Genomic DNA, 20,642 nt, shown 5'->3' with positions numbered 1-20,642 from the left:
AAGTGGAATGTGCCTCCTGTGGTATGTGGGAAGTCATGGATGCACCATGTGTCCTTGACAAACACATCTGCAGGAAGTGTCACCAGCTGCAGAAGCTTGAGCTCCAGGTTTCAGAACTCGAGCAGCAACTGGAGTCAGTGTTGTGCATCCGCAAGGCAGAGAACTACGTGGATAGGACTTTTCAGCAGGTTGTCACCTCGGAGTTGAAGAGAGCACACGCTGAGAGGGATTGGGAGTTTGCCAGACAGACAAGAAGGTCAAGGCAGGTAGTGCAGGAGTCCCTGGAGGGCATCCCACTTTCTAACTGGTATTCAGTTCTGAGTACTGATGGGAGAGAGGGTTCCTCTGGAGAGTGCAGTGACAGTCATGACCAGAACTCCATGGGTGGTTCAGCTGTGCAGGGAGGGAGGAGAAAATACAAGCGAGCAATACTGGTAGGGGATTGTATAGTTCGGGGAACAGATAGGTATTTCAGTGCTCGCAAACCAGGTTTCCTCCTTGGTGCAAGGATCATGGATATCACTGAGTGGCGACAGAGCATTAATGAGGGCAAGGATGCACAGCCAGAGGTCGTGGTCCACATTGGTACCAACGATATAGGAAGAAAGAGGGATGAGATCCTTCAGGCTGAGTTTAGGGAGTTAGGAAAGAGATTAACAAACAGGACCTCAAAGGTAATAATCTCCAAATTACTCCCAAGGCCACATGCTAGTGAGTATAGAAAAAGGAGAATACACCAGATGAATGCATGGCTGGAGAGATGGTGCAGGAAGGAGGGCTTCCGATTTCTGGGGCATTGGGACCAGTTCTGGGGAAGGTAGGACCTATATAAGTCGTACGGTCTACACCTGAACAGGACCGGGATGAATATCCTTGCAGATGCTGTTGGGGATTGTTTAAACTAATTTGGCAGCTTGATGGGAACCTGAGGGCAGTTTCAGACAGGGCAATTTCAGGGCAGGGAAAGGGAGGCAGAAAATTAGCAAATGACTCTGAAAGACAGAAGAAGCAAAGTTTAAAAAGTGTGCAGCAGAGGATTTTGGCAGTGTTAAAGGATATTTATTTATTTAAAGAGGCAACTTGATTGAAACATATCAGATCCTGAGGAGTCTTGACAGGGTGGATGTGGAAAGGATGTTTCCCCTTGTGGGAGAATCTGGAATTAGGGGTCACTGTTTTAAGATAAGGGGTCACCCATTTAAGACAGGGATGAGGAGAATTTTTTTCCCTCAGAGGGTGGTGAGTTTTTGGAACTCTCTTCCTCAATAGGCGGTGGAAGCAGAGACTTTGAATATTTTTAAGGCAGAGGGACATCGATTCTTGATAAGCAAAGGGGTGAAAGGTTATCGGGGGTAGGCGGGAATGTGGAGTAATCAGTTCAGCCGTGAACTTATTGAATGGGGAAGCAGGGTCTAGGGGTCGAATGGCCTACTCCTGCTCCTAATATTTATACTTGTATGTATATTCATATGGTAAATAAAGCTGATGAGCTGAGGGCACAGATAGACACATAGAACAATACAGCACAGGAACAGGCCATTCGGCCCTCCAAGCCTGTGCTGATAAAGTAACATCACATTTTTTATTTTTATTTAGAGATACAGCACTGAAACAGGCCCTTTGGACCACTGAGTCTGTGCTGACCAACAACCACCCATTTATACTACGCCTACAGTAATCCCATATTCCCTACCACCTACTTACACTAGGTGCAATTTACAATGGCCAATTTACCTATCAACCTGCATTCTTTGGCTGTGGGAGGAAACCGGAGCACCCGACGAAAACCCACAGGGAGAACTTGCAAACTCCACACAGGCAGTACCCAGAATCGAACCCGGGTTCCTGGAGCTGTGGTGCTAACCACTGCGCCATTGTGCCCACACATGGTAACACAATATCATTGCAATAAGGGAAACTTGGCTTAAAGAGGGCAAGAATGGCAGCTCAACATCTCTGGGTATAGAGTTTTCATGTGGCATAGGGACAAAAATGGTGGGAGTGTAGCATTATTAGTTAAGGAAGGCATACAGCTTTGAGGAGGGATTATATTATATGCTAAATGAATCATCAAATGAGGCCATATGGGTGGAGCTCAGAAATAAAAAAGGGGCAGCCACACTACTAGGAGTGTACTGTAGACCCCCAAATAGTGAGAGAGAGATAGAAGAACAAATATGTAGGCAAATTGCTGAGTGCAAAACTATAGGGAAATAATAGTTGGGGATTTCAACTATCCCAATATCAACTGGGATACAAACAGTGTGAAGGGCACAGAGGGCACAAAATTCTTGAACTGCATTCAAGAGAACTTTAATAGCCAGCACATCACAAGTCCAATGAGAGGGGGCACAATTCTAGAGCGAGTCTTCAGTAATGAAGCTGGGCAAGCAGCAGTGGGTGACCATTTTGGAGATAGCTTTTTTTTATTCATTCATGGGATTTTGGGCGTCGCTGGCCAGGTCAGCATTTATTACCCATCCCTAATTGCCCTTGGGAAGGTGGTGGTGAGCTGCCTTCTTGAACCGCTGCAGTCCATTTGGGGTAGGTGCACCCACAGTGCTATTCAGAATGGAGTTCCAGGATTTTGACCCAGTGACAGTGAAGGATCAGCGAAATAGTTCCAAGTCAGGATGGTGTGTGTCGTGGTGGGGAACTTGCAGGTGGTGGTGTTCCCATGCATTTTATGCCCTTGTACTTCTAGTTGGTAGAGGTCACAGGTTTGGAAGGTGCTGTTCAAGGAGCCTTGGTGCATTGCTGCAGTGCATCTTGTAGATGGTACACACTGCTGCCACTGTGCGTCGGTGGGGGAGGGAGTGAATGTTTGTAGATGGGATGCCAATCAAGTGGGCTGCTTTGTCCTGGATGGTGTTGAGCTTCTTGAGTGTTGTTGGAGCTGCACCTATCCAGGCAAGTGGAGACTATTCCAACACCCTCCTGACTTGTGCCTTGTAGATGGTGGACAGGCTTTGGGGAGTCAGGAGGTGAGTTACTCGCCTCAGGATTCCTAGCCTCTGACCTGCTCTTGTAGCCACGGTATTTATATGGCTACTCCAGTTCAGCTTCTGGTCAATGGTGCCCCTAGGATGTTGATAGTGGGGGATTCAGCAATGGTAATGCCATTGAATGTCAAGGGGAGTTAGTTCGATTCTCTCTTATTGGTGATGGTCATTGCCTGGCACTTGTGCGGCCCGAATGTTACTTGCCACTTATCAGCCCAAGCCTGGATATTGTCCATGTCTTGCTGTATTTCTACACGGACTGCTTCAGTATCTGAGGAGTCATGAATGGTGCTGAACATTGTGCAATCATCAGCGAACATCCCCACTTCTGACCTTCTGATTGAAGGAAGGTCATTGATGAAGCAGCTGAAGATGGTTGGGCTGAGGACATTACCCTGAGGAGCGCCTGCAGTGATGTCCTGGAGCTCAGATGATTGACCTCCAACAACCACAACCATCTTCCTTTGCGCTAGGTATGACTCCAGCCAGTGGAGGGTTTTCCCATTGACCTCAGTTTTGCTCGGGCTCCTTGATGCCATACTCGGTCAAATACTGCCTTGATGTCAAAGGCAATCACTCACACCTCACCTCTTTTGTCCATGTTTGAACCAAGGCTGTCATGAGGTCAGGAGCTGAGTGGCCCTGGCAGAACCCAAACTGAGTGTCACTGAGGCAGGTTATGGCTAAGCGAGTGCCGCTTGATGGCACCTTCCATCATTTTACTGATGATTGAGAGTAGACTGATGGGGCCTAAAGTGATGGAAGGTGTCATCAATATTGCCATCAAGCAGCACTAGCAGATATGTCCTTTTGGATTCGGCCAGTAGAGATGCTTCCGAGCCACTCTTGGTGATGGACATTGAAGTCCCCCACCCAGAGTACATTCTGTGCTCTTGCCACCCTCAGTGCTTCCTCCAAGTGCTGTTCAACATGGATGAGTACTGACTCATCAGCTGAGGGAGGGCAGTAGGTGGTAATCAGCAGGAGGTTTCCTTGTTCATTGTTTGATCTGATGCCATGAGACCTCATGGGGTCCAGAGTCGATGTTGAGGACTTCCAGGGCAATTCCCTCTCTACTGTACCGACACCTCTGGTGAGTCTGTCCTGCCCGTGGGACAGTACATACCCAGGGATGGTGATGGCAGTGTCTGCGACATTGCCTGTAAGGTATGATTCTGTGAGTATGACTACGTCAGGCTGTTGCTCTCCCAACTTAACACAAGCCACCAGATGTTACTAAGGAGGACTTTGCAGGGTCGACAGCGCTGGGTTTGCCATTGTCATTTCTGGTGCCCAGGTCGACGCCGGGTGGTCCGTCTGGTTTCATTCCTTTTTATTGACTTCGTAGTGTTTAGTTTCAACTGAGTGGCACGCTCGGCCATTTCAGCGGGCATGTAAGAGTCAACCACATTGCTGTGGGTCTGCAGTCGCATGCAGGCCAGACAAGAACAGCAGATTTCCTTCACTAAAGGGCATGAGTAAACCAGATGGGTTTTTACAACCATCAACAATGGTTTCATGGCCATCATTAGACTTGCTTTTTAATTGCAGATTTATTATTTGGATTTAAATTTCAATGGTGGGATTTGAACCCACGTCCCCTGAGCAATACCCTAGGTGTCTGGGTTACTAATCCACTGACAAGTCCACTGACAAGACCACTACGCCACCACGACCCCTCGTGACCATACTGCAATTAGTTTTGGCATAATCATGTAAAAGGACAAAGATACAACAGAAGTAAAAGTTCTAAATTGGGGGAAGGCAAATTTTACAAAACTGAGAGGTGACTTGGTGGATGTGGACTGGATACAACTACTTGAAGGAAACCCCAAAGATGTTCTATCAGTACATTAAGAGCAAGAGGATAACTAAGGAAAGGGTACGGCCTATCAGAGATGTACAAGGGAACGTATGAGTGGATGCAGAAGATGTGTGTGGGGTTCTTAATGAGTTTTTTTCTCTGCCTTCACAAAGGAGAGGGATGATGCAGACAAAGAAGAGGAGTGTAAAATATTAGATACGATAAGCATAATGAGAGTGGAAGTACTAGAGAGTCTGACATCCTTCAAAATGAATAAATCACCAGGGCCAGATGGTTTGCATCTGAGGTTGTTAAAGGAAGCCAGGGAGGAAATAGTGGATGCGCTGAGGATCATCTTCAAATCCTCACTGGATATGGGGGAGGTGCCGGAGGATTGGAGGTCTGCGAACGTTGTACTATTATTTAAAAAGGATGTGAGGGATAGGCCAAATAATTATAGGCCGGTCAGTCTGACCTCGGTGGTGGGTAAATTATTAGAATCAATTCTGAGGGACAGGATAAACTGCCACTTAGAAAGGCAAGGATTAATCAGGGATAGTCAGCATGGATTTGTTAAGGGAAGGTCATATCTCACTAACTTGATTGAGTTTTTTGAGGAAGTAACAAGAAACATTGATGAGGATAGTGTGGTGGATGTGGTCTACATGGATTTTAGTAAGGTCCCACATGGCAGACTGGTCAGTAAAATGAAAGCCCATGGAATACTGGGGAATGTGGCAGGTTGGATCCAAAATTGACTCAGTGAAACAAAGGATAGTTATCGACGGATGTTTTTGCAAATGGAAAGCAGTTTTCAGTGGCATTCCACAGGGCTCAGTGTTGGGTCCCTTGCTGTTTGTGGTATATATTAATGATTTGGAATTAAATGTGGGAGGTATGATTGGGAAATTTGCTGATGACACAAAAATTGGCCGTGTAATTGATAGTGAGGAGGATAGCTGTAGACATCAGAATGATATGAATGGATTGGTTGAGTGGGCGGAAAAGTGGCAAATGGAATTCAATCTGGAGAAGTGTGAGGTAATGCATTTGGGGAGGGCAAACAAAGCAAGGGAATACACAATAAACGGGAAGATATTGAGAGGGGTAGAAGAAGTGAGAGACTTTGGAGTGCATGTCCACAGGTCCCTGAAAGTGGCAGGACAGGTAGCTAGAGTGGTGAAGAAGGCATATGGAATGCTTTCCTTTTTTGGCCAAGGTATAGAATAGAAAAGCAGGGATGTAATGCTAGAACTGTATAAAACGGCGGTTCGGCCACAGCTGGAGTATTGCGTACAGTTCTGGTCACCACATTACAGAAAGGACATAATTGCTCTGGAGAGAGTACAGAGGGGATTGACAAGAACGTTGCCAGGGCTTGAAAGTTGCAGCTATGAGCAAATATTGGAGCAACTCGGGTTGTTTTCCTTAGAACAGAGGAGTCTGAGGGGTGACTTGAATGAGGTGTACAAAATTATGAGGCGCCTAGACAGAGTGGACAGTAAGGACCTGTTTCCCCTGGTGGGGAGGTCAGTTACCAGGGGGCGCAGACATAAGGTGATTGGTAGAAGGATGAGAGCGGACATGAGGGGAAACGTTTTTACCCAGAGGGTGGTGGGTGTCTGGAATTCGCTGCCAGGAATGGTGGTGGAGGCAGAAACCCTCAACTCATTTAAAAATACCTGGACATGCACCTGAAGTGCTGGAACCTGCAAGTCTACGGATCAGGTGCTGGAAGGTGGGAATAGATTGGGTGGCTAGTTTTTTCGGCCAGAGCAAACGCGATGGGCTGAATGGGCTCCTTCTGTGCCCTAATTTTTCTATGATTCTATGGAAATTGCCAGCACTGACACAGATCATTTCATTAGTACATTGATATTGGACTGACTATAAGGAGAAGCTAGTTAAACACATAATGGTGAAAGGAATGGAAGATAGCGTTGGTTGTTCCAGATGAAGAGGGATAGACAGAGGTGCGGGTACAGCAGACTTCAGACAGTAATCAGCCCTTTCAGATACTGTGGGTGGCTCTGAAAAGAGCCTTTGAGTATTTGAAAAAATCCTGGCAGATTGACTTGGTTTTGGTGCCTGGAGCGCTGGTTTTCTTGGGCAGCAACACGGCCTGGATATTAGGCAGCACTCTACCCTGAACGATGGTCACCCCTCCCAGCAGCTTGTTGAGCTCCTCATCATTGAGGACGGCCAGCTGTAGGTGTCTGGGGATGATGCAGGTCTTCTTGTTGTCCCGGGCCGCGTTACCGCCCAGCTCGAGGATTTCAGCGGTCAGATACTCGAGCACAGCAGCCAGATAGACCTGGGCTCTGGCACCCACACGCTCAGCATAGTTACCCTTTCTCAGGAGCCTGTGAACACGGCCCACCGGGAACTGCAGTCCAGCCCGGGAGGAGCGAGACTTGGCCTTGGACCGAGCTTTCCCGTTGGTCTTTCCTCTTCCAGACATTTCCACAATCTCACAAATACTTTCACAATGAATGGATAATTTCGTCAGCATTAAACATACACATGGGGTAGTCAGGATGGTCGAGCAGTCTGAGACGGTTCATTCAGATCACAATTCTCTCTGCAGGGGTGGGTTCAAATTCCCCTTCTGATAAGTTGTGTTTTGACATGACTAGAGGTATTTGGGAGTAGCGATGAAGAACAAACAGAGATCACGAAAGAATATTGACAAGCAAAATCAAAACAAATCCAAAGATGTTTCATCAATACATTGCAGTCAGAGGCAACTGAGGAAAGAGTAGGGCCCATCAAAGACCTAAAAATGTAACCTATGTGTCAGTGTGGAAGATGTTGGTATGTTTATTAATGAATATTTTACTGTCTTCACAAATGAGGGGGGTGATGCAGATATTGTAATTAAGGAGAAGGAGTGTGAAGTATTGGACATGATAAACTGAGGGAGAGAAGAAGTATAAATGGGATTAGCATCCTTGAAAGTGGATAAATCATCAGGGCCGGATGAAATGTACCCCAGGCTGTTAAAAGAAGTCAGGGAGGAAATAGTGGAATGTCTGACCATCAGTTTCCAATCCCTCACTGGATACGGGTGTGATGTCAGAGGATTGGAGGTCTCGTAACACTGCAATAAAAGCAAAATTCTGCAGATGCTGCAAATCTGAAATAAAAACTAGTTGCATTGGAAATACACAGCAGATCTGGCAGCAACTGTGGAGAGAGAAGCAAAGTTAACGTTTCTGTTCTGATGAAAGGTCACTGACCTGAAATGTTAACTTTGTTTCTCTCTCCACAGATGCTGCCAGACCTGCTGTGGATGTCCAGCACTTTTTGTTTTTATTGCTAACATTGCACCATTGTTGAAAAAGGAAGCGAATGATCGACCAAATAATTAAAGGCCAGTCAGCCTAACCTCAATAGTGGGCGAATTATTGGAATTAATTCTGAGAGACAGGATAAACTGTCACTTAGAAAGGCACAGATTAATCAAGTACCGTCAGCATGGATTTGTTAAGGGAAGCTCCTGTCTGACTATCTTGATTGAATGTTTTTGAAGAAGTAACAAGGAGGATTGATGAGGATAGTGCAGTTGATCTGATCCACATGGATTTTAGCAAGACTTTTGACAAGGTCCCACATGGCAAACTGGTTAAAAAAAATAAAAGCACATGGGATCCAGGGGAATGTAGCAAGCTGGACACAAAATTGGTTCAGTGGCAGGAAACAAAAAGGAATTGGTTACAGGTGTTTTTGCAACTGGAGGACTGTTTCCAGTGGTGTTCCACAGGGCTCAGAACTAGGTCCCCTGCTTTTTGTGGTATATATTAATGATATGGACATAAATGTAGAGGGCACAATCAAGATGTTTGCAGATGACACAAAAATTGTCCGTGTTGTTGATAGGGAGGAGGATTGCTGTACACTGCAGGAAGATATCAATTGACTGGTCAGGTGGGCAGAGAAGTGGTAAATGGAATTCAAATTGGACAAGGGTGAGGTGATGCATTTGGGAGGTCAAAAAAGGCAAAGGAATACACAATTAATGGGAGAACACTGAACGGTGCAGAGGAAGTGAGGGACGTTGGAGTGAATGTCCACAGATCCCTGAAGGTAGCAGGACTGGTCAATAAGGTGGTTCAGCAGGTATATGGAATCCTTTCCTTTATTAGCTGAGGTATAGAATAGAAGGGTGACCTGGGTGTCCATGTCAATAAGTCACTGACAGCTAACATGCAGGTGCAGCAAGCAATTAGGAAGGCTAATAGTATGTTAGCCTTTATCACAAGAGGATTTGAGTACAGGAGTAGTGAATTCTTGCTTCAATTGTATAGAACCTTGGTTAGACCGCACTTGGAGTACTGTGTGCAGTTTTGGTCTCCTTACCTTCGGAAGGATATTATTGCCATGGAGGGAGTTCAATGAAGGTTCATCAGACTTGTTCCTGGGATGGTGGGACTGTTCTATGAAGAGAGATTGGGGAAACTGGGGCTGTATTCTCTAGAGTTTCGAAGAATGAGAGGTGATCTCATTGAAACCTACAAAATACTTAAAGGACAGTCAGGGGAGATGCAGCTAAGATGTTTCATCTGGATGGGGAGTCGAGAACCAGGGGCTCAATTTCAAAATAAGGGGGAAGCTCCTTAGGACAGAGATGAGGAGAAATTTCTTTACTCGGAGGGTTGTGAATCTTTGGAATTCTGTACCCCAGATGGCTGTGGAAGCTCAGTCGTTGAGTATGTTTAAAGCAGAGATTGACAGATTTGTAAATACAAATGACATAAGGGAATATGAGGAAAGTGTGGGGAAAAGGGCATTGAAGTGGATGATCAGCCATGATCATATTGAATGGTGGGGCAGGCTCGATGGGCTGAATGGCCGACTCTTGCTCCTATGTTCCTATGTTCCTAACTCCACATGATCGGCGAGGCACATCTTCAGGCCGACTTGGTGGATGGTGAAAACAGATATCACTGCTTCTGATCTTCACCAGAACAGAGAGTGAGATGTAACATTGATCATCAAACAGACTGTGAGAGAATACAACAGGATAACACACATGGAGAGACACTGTGGAATAACAAATAGATTTGATTGGAATGTTGAATTCTGATTGGAATGGATAAAACACCAGAAACAACAGATTAAATTGGGATTCTCATCACTATATTGATCTGAGACAGAAAAGCGAAACTGATGGAAAGAAGGGAAGAAGGAAGAAAAGAAAGGATGGAACTGCTCACTTTTTTCAGTTTTTTCACTTGCCCCTCAAAGCTGGATTAAAAAAAAGTTGCATATAACAGAGAATTTCACCAAAAAGGGAGATTAAATGCTGCAGAAACCTTGGATCGAAGGATGCCCCAACAGATCACCTGTTTAACTGTCTCCTCACTGGGGGATTTCAATCAGTGAGCAATATTATTCTCTACCTTATTTTGTTAAATGAACCCAGAACGGTCACTTGGAATTAATATTTGTGTTCCGACTCCTGAATAATAAAATTGTGAGTTTCTCGATATTTTAGGGACACATTTCCTGCTGAAGGAACTAAGAACTCTTTTCGAATTTACACAATACTATATACACACTCATCAAGCCTCCTGAGCTAGCATCCTTGGTGCTGCTCTCTCCTCCCAAACCTCATCTCATGTGACTGTTACATCATCACTTTGACAGTGGGAGTGATTGATCCCAATGTCTTCAGCATTAACCCTTTAGATCCTTATACTACACTGTCTGCCCAAAAAAATGGGTGGAGGGAACTTGATTTATCGAAACACCAACAGCTGCCAGTTGAAAATCAACTCAAACCCATCAGCGAGAGAGAGAGAGACTGTCAGATAACTTCCTGCATCCAGTCCTGACCCTGTCAGACTCAGCAGCTGCTCACCCAGACCCCACTCTCATCAACACTGAACATTGTTACCGAGACACTTCAAATACTGTTTATAAAAGGCAGGAAAGGTCAATGTTCACACTGCTGTATTGAAAAGAACAAAGTTTAATATCTCCTCACTGTTTCTCGGTAACCACATGAGACACAGGTTTTCTTATTTGGTTCCTTTGATTTTTCTTGTTCCTGACTGACAAATATTCCAAACCTCAGATAAACCCTCCCACTTGCGTCATGTCCCAGTCTCAGTCACAAGCAACACATAACAACACAAACACTCTGAAACATACAACGCAGTCACACTTTCCTTCAGTGACATTAATGTCGAGCTGTTTTCCAGGTTGAATGCAACTGTGAACAAATTTGTATCAAAGAAGTTGCCTTTGAAATATCAGCACTGAATTTCTGTTCAAGGAGGAACAGCCATTCCAAACTCACATCCTTCACAATGGCTGTTTTCTCTTGTGACGAAAATTCATCACATAATTTGAATTCTCACTGAAAGTTCAGAAGACACAGATGGAAGTGGTTGATAAGGTAACTTATACATCACAAATGAGAAACAAGGCTCTGCTGGGAATTGAACACAGGATCTCCTGTTTACAAGACAGGTGCTTTAACCAACTAAGCTACAGAGCCGGATGTTGTTACAATTAAAATCAGAGGAGTGCACTATTTATTCTCATATAATATCAATATCAAAGGAAAATACAGCAGATGCTGCAAATCTCAAATAAAAACAAGAAACGCTGGAAATACTCATCAGGTCTGGCAGCATCTGTGGAGAGAGAAGCAGAGTTAACGTTTCAGGTCAATGACCCTTCTTCAGACCCTTCTATATATTCTCATCCCACTTCTCCACAGGTCACAACATATATTTTAACTTTTCCCACTTCCTGAAACAGTCAATCACATACTCTATTCTTCCCAGAATAGAAGACACTGACCAGGTTTCTTTAATGAACAGCAAAATTATCAGTTTATTACAGAACAAGTTTTAACTAGTCATGAAATAAAGCATAAATACACAGGTAGAAATTTTAAAAGTTCCCTTTTTACCTTAACCAACATTTAAAGCCATTTTCTTACCACAGCCCCACACACGCACACACACATACACCGGTTAACTGAAAAAAAAAGAATTATTTTTTCAATTCTGAGTTCTGTTAAAGACAAAAACAACACTTGGGCTGATTACTTGTTCATTCCTGAAGAAAACAGCAGATGAGATATGTTGTTCCAAAACTGGCAAACAGTCTAACTTCTGAGTATGCGTAGACAGGTCACCAGGGTCTTTTAGAACAGTTTTTTAGAGGCAGTGTTGAGAATTAATTTTAGCAGGCTTTCTTCAAAGACAGGAGAAGAGATGAATTGACACAGTGAAGTTCTCAGGGTCTTTTAAAGATTTGCTGCAAAACAACGTGGGTTGTGATCTTCTCTCCTTCCTTGACACTTCTTCAGGCTAACTTTATCAGCTGCTCACTCCAGAAGGTAAAACACAATGACTGCGACAAATAAAAGCTTGTGATTTTTCTGCCCTCTTCGGTGAGTGCTGCTGCTGCTGGGTTTGTCCAATCAAGAGGCGCAACTGACTTCTCTGTCCACATTTCCCCCTGTTACCAGGGTTTCTGTTCGACATTTAACTTGAGTCATGTGACAACCAGTAAACATAGTTGCCAAATTAATACTTTCAGTACCCTCTTGAAAAAGAACTGGTCTGACATTTATTAAGTTTGACGATGAATTCCTCAAAAAGAATTTCACAAAAAAAAATTCTAAATCACTTCCATAACATCATGTACTTTCCCTGAGCTACAGGTTATTGCAAGTCTCTCTGGCTGTGTTTATTTTTGTTGATTTTGCACTCAGGTTCTTTCTGAATCCATGTGTTTGCAGAACTTTGTCAGTGAGAAACATGGAGATATGCTTAAAGATTTCCCTGCAAATTATTCATATCTCCGTCTTTCTCCGAACTTTGTAGAAACACATTAATGTGGGAATCACACACATCAGGCCGTCAAACCTCTCCGTTAAACATTGAAAGGTGACAGTGTTTATTGTGACGGGGTTCCATTTATTCAGACACATCTGGTATAAAAGTGCTGAAAGTGCTCAAGAAATGATTCACACATGTAATGTATTTGTATATTATGTGCATGACATAATGACGTAAGTAAACAATTCCTTGCACTTGCCACGCTTGGTGTATATTTTCTCTGCTGATGCCCCCTGAATATATTGGAGAAAATGGTGATGAGGATGAGATAAAAGTCTGTAAATATCGGCAGCAAACAGCAGCAGGGACTGCAGTGAACAAGATCAGGCAGCTCCTGGTGACCTATCTGCTCGGATGGTGGAGATTTTAGGTGGATTGTGTGAAGCCTGGGCCACAGAATGTCTCTTCAGTTGAATGAGATACCGCAGGGTATTCCTGTGCATCTGATTCAAATTGCTTATTTGGGACAATATGGCTGCACACATATGGGATACATCGGAAGGTGAGGAACTTATGAGAGGGCTTGAGAACCATTCAGTTCATATATTGAAAGAATGGACATGTTTTTCAGAGCTAATAACATTTTGGAATTTGAAGGTGAAAGTGCAGAGGTCAAGACTCAGAATAAGGCAATTCATGAGGGCAAGAAAGCAATTTTGCCAATGGAAATTATCCTGGAAGTGTATGACCAGCTAACAAAGCTTCCTGCTCCCATCAAGGCAAAAGATGTGCCATTCAAAACAATCATCACCAAGTTGGAGGAACATTTCAACCCAAAGCCACTAGAGATCACGGCAAGCTAGAAATTTGGAAGCAGAAATCAGAAAAGTAGTGAAACAGTTGGTGAGTACATTGTGGAATGAAGAATTTATCACTACATTGCAACTTTGGCATATTCTTAGACCGTGCATTATGAGACAGATTTGTGCTTATATTGGTGGATGAGAAAAGATACTAAACACACAAAATCTCACATTCGAGCTCGCATGTAAGATTGCTCTTTCCATGGAGATTGCATCAAAGAATGCTCGAGAATTTCATCCTGTGCCAGTGATTGTAACACACTTCAGGGGAGCTTAAAAAAACTGGTAAAATGGGCTTTCACATGGCAGTTAAAATTTACACAGAGAATTGTGAAGAGATACAATTTGGGAGGAAGAATAAGGAGAGGCCATATAAATGAAATGTTACAATTCTAAAGTGGGTGCCAGAACAGAGAGACAATGTACACCAATCTTAGAAGGTTTGAAAAGGCTTCTAAGAGCAAACAGGACACTTGGCTTTATTAATAGAGACATATAGTAAAAGCAAATAAGTTATGATAAACCTTTATAAAATACTGGGTCTGAATGGCCTACTCCTGTACCTCCACAGAAAGCTTCCATTCCAGGTTTGCACACACTCGTCAGGATCAGTCTCCACAGATCCCGCCACTCCAGGCTCGGACACCCTCTTCAGGATCACTTTCCATAGATCCCACCACTCCATGCATGGATATCTCCCTCATGATCAGATCACAGGTCCTTAGTCCTGCCACATCCAGTCATGAATGATGGTGGACAATTAAATAACTAACCAGATGAGGAGGCTCCAAAAAATCCCCATCCTCAATAATGGTGGAGCCAAAGCTAAATCATTTACAACCATCTTACATCAGAAATTGCTCAGTGGATGATTCATCTCGGCCTCCTGAGGTCCCCAGCATCACAGTTTCCAGTCTTCAGCCAATTCGATTCACTCCACATGATAGCAAGAAACAACTGAAGTCACTCGATACAGCAACGACAATAGGCCCGAACAACATCCCGGCTCTAGTACTGAAGACTTGTGCTCCAGAACTAGCTGTGCTCTCAGCCACACTGTTCCAGTAGAGCTACAACACAGGCATCTACCCGACAATGTGGAAAATTGCCCAAGTGTGCCCACTCCATAAAAAAAAGCAGGACAAATCCAATCTGACCAATTACCACCCCATCAGTCTCCTATCAATCATCAGCAAAGTGATGGAAGATGTCATCAACAGTGCTATCAAGCACCAGACACTTAGCAATAATCTGCTCATCGATGCTCAGTTTAGGTTCTGCCAGGGTTCCTCGACTCCAGGCAAATACTTGGCAGGTAGAGTATAATGTGGGAAAACGTGAGGTTATCCACTTTGGAAAGAAGAATGGGAAAGCAAAATATTATTTAAATTGTGAGAGATTACAGAATGCTGCGGTGTAGAAGGATCTGGGTGTCCTCGTACATGAATCACAAAAAGTTACCATGCAGGTAGAGCAAATAATTAGGAAGGCAAATGGAATGTTGCCCTTTATTTCAAGGGGGATGGAGTATAAAAGAAGAGAAGTCTTGCTGCAAATGTACAGGGTGTTGGTGAAACCACACCTAGAGTACTGTGTACAGTTTTGGTCTCCTTATTTAAGGAGGGATATACTTGCATTGGAGGCAGTTCAGAGAAGGTTCACTGGATTGATTCCTGTGATGAAGTGGTTGTCTTATATGGAGAGTTGATCAGGTTGGACCGATACTCATTGGAGTTAAGAAAAATGAAAGGTGATCGTATTGAGACATATAAGATTTTGAGGGGGCTTGACAGGGTGGATGCTGAGAGGATGTTTCCCCTCATGGTGGAATTTAAAACTAGGGGACACAGTTTCAGAATAATGGTCTTCCATTTAAGAAGGAAATGAGGAGGAATTTCTTCTCTCAGAGAGTCATTAATCTTTGGAATTCTCTACCACAGAGAGTAGTGGAGGTTGGGTCATTGAATGTCTTCAAGACTGAGTTTGACAGAATTTTATCTGCAAGGAAGTCAAGGGTTATGGGGGGCAGGCAAGAAAGTGGGGTTGAGGACATGATCAGGTCAGCCATGATCCTATTGAATGGTGGAGCAGGCTCGAGGGGCCAAATGGCCTACTCCTGCTAATATTTCTTCTGTTCTTATTTTTTATTGCAGCTTGGTTCAAACAGACACAAAAGAGTGGAGTTCTAGAGGAGAGGTGAGAGTGATTGCCCTTGAGTGAGTGTGGCATCAAGGATCCCGAGCAAAATTGAAGTCAATGAGAATCAAGGGGAAAACTCTCCACGTGGTGGAGTCATATCTCACACAAAGCAAGATGGTTGTGGTTAGTGGAGGCCAATCATCTCAGCCCAGGACATTGCCTCAGGAGTTTCTCAGGGTAGTGTCATCGGCCCAAACATCCTCAGCTGTTTCATTGATCACTTTCCCTTCAACATAAGTCAGAAGTGGAAATGTTCGCTGATGACTCACAACTCCTCAGATACTGAAGCAGTCTGTGCCCACAAGCAGCGAGACCTGTACAAACTTCAGGCTTGAGCTGATAAGTGACAAGCAACCTTCTGGCCACACAAGTGCTCAGCAGTGAACATCTCCATTGAGAGAGAATCAAACCATCTACCTTTTGATATTCAGCAGCATAATCATCTCTGAATCCCCCACCATCAACATCTTGAGGGTTACCACTGACCAGAAACTAAACTGGACCAGTCACATCTATGCTGCAGCTATAAGTGCAGGTCAGAGATTAGGAATTCTGCAGCAAGTATCTAGCCTCCTAACACCTCAAATCCTGTCCACCATGTACAAGGCACAAGTCAGGAGTGGGATGGAATACATCCCACTCAACAACACTCAAGAAGCTCAACACCATCCAGGAGAAAGCAGCCCACTTGATCGGCACCTAACCCACCACCTGAAACATTCAGTTCCTCCACCACCAGTACACAGTGGCTGCAGTGTGTACCATCTCCATATGCACTGCAGTATCTCACCAAGTATCCTTCAACAGCACCTTCCAAACCCGTGACCACTACCACCTCGAAGAACAAGGGCAGCAGATGCATGGGAACTCACTACCTGCAGGTTCCCCTCCAAGTCACTCACCATCCTGACATGGAACTATATCGCCATTTCTTCACTGTTGTTGGGTCACAATCCTGGAACTCCCTCCCCAATAGCACTGTGGGTGTTCCTGCACCATATGGACTGCAGCAGTTCAAGAAGGCAGCTGACCACCACATTCTCAAGGGCAATTAGGGATGGGTAATAAATGCCAGCCTTATCAGCGATACTCGCGCCCATTAATGAATAAAAAACAAATCACTCTCCACAGATTCACCACAATCTGGGCTTGGACATTTACTTCAGGAGCACAGAGCTTTATATAACTACAACATGAGTTCCAATCTTCATATTCCGTTCACTTTTCACATTATTTTTCTACCAGTCCACTAGCTTTTAGTGATTCAGTATTCGGGTCTCTGCGCCTCCGCAGTTTCTATCATCTCACCACTTAACAAAAAACACTCTGATCTATCATTCGTAGGTCCTAGATGACCCCTCATTTTAAACTCCATCTGCCAAAACATTGCTCACTCACTTAATCTATCAAGAAGATTTGAAAATAAATATCTTGCCAAAGGATAATGTTCTGCTTCTGCTCCCTCGCCATTTGAGTTTCCCGTTAGTCGTTCACTTGGTGTAAATCCAGAGAAAGTAAAGATGGAAGGAAGGAAGGAGGGGAGGGGAAATCCTGCTCCGTTTCGTGATCCCTATTTGATCTTCATTCCAGTCCAATTTGGGTGATGAATTCCAATTGTCTGTCTCAATTTTAATAAAGTATAAACAATTCTGGAACCACCGTCAAGATACTGACAAGAACAGGTTTCCAGGCCAACATTACATTGCAGCTGGAAACAAGAATGCAACAGGCAGTTGATAAACTAACAACAAGGATGGGATTCAAACCCACGCGTGCACAACACAACGGATTAGGAGCCCACCGCCTTAACCTCTCAGCCACCTCGTCACCTGGCAAGTAACAGAAGCACAACCGTCACCTTCACACAGATCCTGAACGTGCAGCCAGATGTGCAATGATGGAAATGTAGCTTCTGTAAGTAAATGAAATTTCCATCACATCAGGTCATGGCCTGTTGGGAATGGAGCGGTGTGAAACATTTCCAGACCATGTCCAACACGTTTCTACTCAGTGTGAAAACCCACCACGGAAAGACTGGAACATACAATCATTTGATCACAGCATGATTAACATCACTCAGACACCTGAACCATTAGGTCACTGACGAAGTCATGATGACTTCGAATTTCTCATGAAATGACAACTGAACTAACTGACTGGAAGAATTGCTTCAACTCCACGTGATCAGCGAGGCACAGCCTCAGCCGACTTGTCAGGCGGTGTAAACAGATATCACTGCTTCTGATCTTCACCAGAACAGAGAGTGAGATGTAACATTGATCATCAAACAGACTATGAGAGAATACAACAGAATAAAACACATGGAGAGATACTGTGGAATAACAAATAGATATGATTGGAATGTTGAATTTTGATTGGAATGGATAAAACACCAGAAACAGCAGATTAAATTGGGATTCTCATCATTATATTGATCTGGGACAGAAAAGAGAAACTGATGGAAAGAAGGGAAGAAGGAAGAATGGAACTTTTCAGTTTTTTTCACTCGTCCATCAAAGCTGGATTAAAAAAAGTTGCAAAAGTTGCAAATGCTGCCAAAACCTTGGATCGAAGGATGTCCCAACTGTTCAACTGTCTCCTCACTGGGGGAATTTCAATCAGTCAGCAATATTATTCTCTATTTTTTTTGTTAAATGAACCCAGAACTGTAACTTGGAGTTAATATCTGTGTTCCGACTCCTGAATAATAAAATTGTGAGTTTCTTGATATTTTCTGGACACATTTCCTGCTGAAAGAAATAAGAACTCTTTTCTAATTTACACAATACTCTATACACACTCATCAAGCCTGCTAAGCTAGCATCCTTGGTGCTGCTCTCTCTTCTCCCAAACCTCATCCCATGTGACTGTTACATCATCACTCTGACAGTGGGAGAGGTTGATCCCACTGTGTTCAGCATTAACCCTTTACATCCTGATACTGCTCTTTGAATCAAAAAAAATGGTGAGAGGGAACTTCCTTCATTTATCGAAACACCAACAGCTGCCAGTTGTGAACCAACTCAAACCCATCAGAGAGAGAGAGAGAGACTGTCAGAGAACTTCCTGCATCCAGTCCTGGTCCTGTCACGCTCAGCAGATGCTCACCCAGACCCCACTCTCATCAACACTGAGCATTGTCGCTGAGACCCTTCAAATAATGTTTATAAAAGGCAGAAAAATTCAAAGTTCATCGCAGCTGGATTGATTGAAACGAAGTTTAATATCTTCTTACCACTAGGTAACCACATGAGAAAGTCCTTCAATCGTTAGCATAAATTATCAGCTGCAAGAATGTTTGTCATTGGATTGAATCATTTCTGTATGAGGAATGTTCCAGCATCATAAACCAGGGGAACGTGTTGACTGAGCTGTGTCTTCATCTCTTCTGGACAGTTCATCCTTCATTCTGCTCTGATTCACTTTCCCAAAGCGGATCTACAGATTCTCAAATCTGGAGACTGGGTTTTCTTATTCGGTTCCTTTTGATTTTTCTTGCTCCTGAATGATAATATATTCCAACCTTGGATCAACCTTGCGTTGTGTCCCAGTCTCGGTTAAAAGCGACACTTAATGGCACCAACACTCTGAAACATACAACACGGTCACACTCTGCTTCAGTGAGATTAATGTTGAGGCGGTTTCACGTCAAATGCAATTGTGAACAAATTTCTCTCGTGGAAATTGTGGGTGATTTGAGTATTTGCACTGAATTTCTGTGCAAGGAGGGACAGTTTCAAACAGCCATTCCCAAAATCACTTCTTTCACAAAGACAAAGACTGTGCTGTCTGAACGTGTCACTCAACTTCACAAACAAATTTGAACTCGAAGTTCAGGGGAAGACAGAGATGTGAATGATTGACAGAGTAATCTTTAAATCATAACTTTCCGTTTCTTCACTGCAGTGAGGCTTTGTTGGGGTTTGAAGTTAGGTTCTGCTGTTTATTAGACAGAGGCTTTAACCAACTAAGCTACAGGGCAAAATCTCGAACACATCCTTTCCTGGAGTTACAGGTTATTGCAGGACTATCTGTCTCTGGGTTCTTTCTGAATCCACAAGTTTGCAGATCTTTGTGAGTGAGAGACATGGAGATATGCTTCAAAGATTTCCCTGTAAATTATTCATATCTCCATCTTTTCCTGAACTTTGAACAAACACATTACTGTGGGAATCACACACATCTGGCCCTCACACTCGTCCGCTAAACATTGAAAGGTGACAGTGTTTATTGTGAGGGGATCCATTTATTCAGACACATCTTGATCGGGACGTGTTTCACACATGTAATGTTTTTGTATATTATGTTTATGATGTAATATTGTAAATAAACATTTCCTTGCACTTGTCGCATTTGGTCTCCATTTTCTCTGCTGATGCCCCCTGAATATATTGGAGAAAATGGTGATGAGGATGAGATAAAAGTCTGTAAATATAGGCAGCAAACAGCAGCAGGGACTGCAGTGAACAGGATCAGTCAGCTCCTGGTGACCTACCTGCTCAGATGGTGGAGAGTTTGGGTGGATTGTGTGAAGCCTGTGCTACAGACTGTCTCCTCAGTTGAATGAGATGCCCTAGGGTAAAGCATGGCTACCCAACCCGACTCCGACCAGACCGGATGACATGTGCCAGGTTCGGGTCGGGTCTCTCTTCCGTGTCCAGCATTCGGGTTCGTGACGGGTCGGGCTGGAGGCGGACACAGTGCTGCCTTGCTCAGGGAGGGAACTTCTGCATGATTCCACAGGAATAGCCAGCTTTCGGAATGGAGGATCACAAAATTTGGACAAGGTATGTTTGATATAATTAACTTTATTATGGTAGTCGGGTCGGGTCGGGTCGGGTGCGGGAAAAAAATCAAAGGACTCGGGCCCGGGTCAGATTCAGGTTGGATGTGGTCAGGTCGGACTGGGTCGGGTTTCAATTTCATAAACGAGCAGGCCTTTACCGCAGGGTCTTAGTGTGCATCAGATTCG

General features: G+C 44.0%; 1 non-coding gene across 1 annotated transcript; it reads right to left on the bottom strand.

The window, feature by feature from the left end:
• Nucleotides 1-11,237: 11,237 nt before the first annotated feature.
• Nucleotides 11,238-11,311, bottom strand: trnat-ugu (transfer RNA threonine (anticodon UGU)). The gene has a single exon. It is a non-coding gene; the product is annotated as a tRNA-Thr (tRNA).
• Between the last annotated feature and the right edge of the window lie 9,331 nt (nt 11,312-20,642).

This window comes from Heterodontus francisci, unplaced genomic scaffold, assembly GCF_036365525.1.
Source record: "Heterodontus francisci isolate sHetFra1 unplaced genomic scaffold, sHetFra1.hap1 HAP1_SCAFFOLD_43, whole genome shotgun sequence".
Classification (NCBI taxonomy): domain Eukaryota; kingdom Metazoa; phylum Chordata; class Chondrichthyes; order Heterodontiformes; family Heterodontidae; genus Heterodontus; species Heterodontus francisci.
Note: the sequence above shows the minus strand (reverse complement) of the source record. Positions and strands in the feature narration are given on the sequence as shown.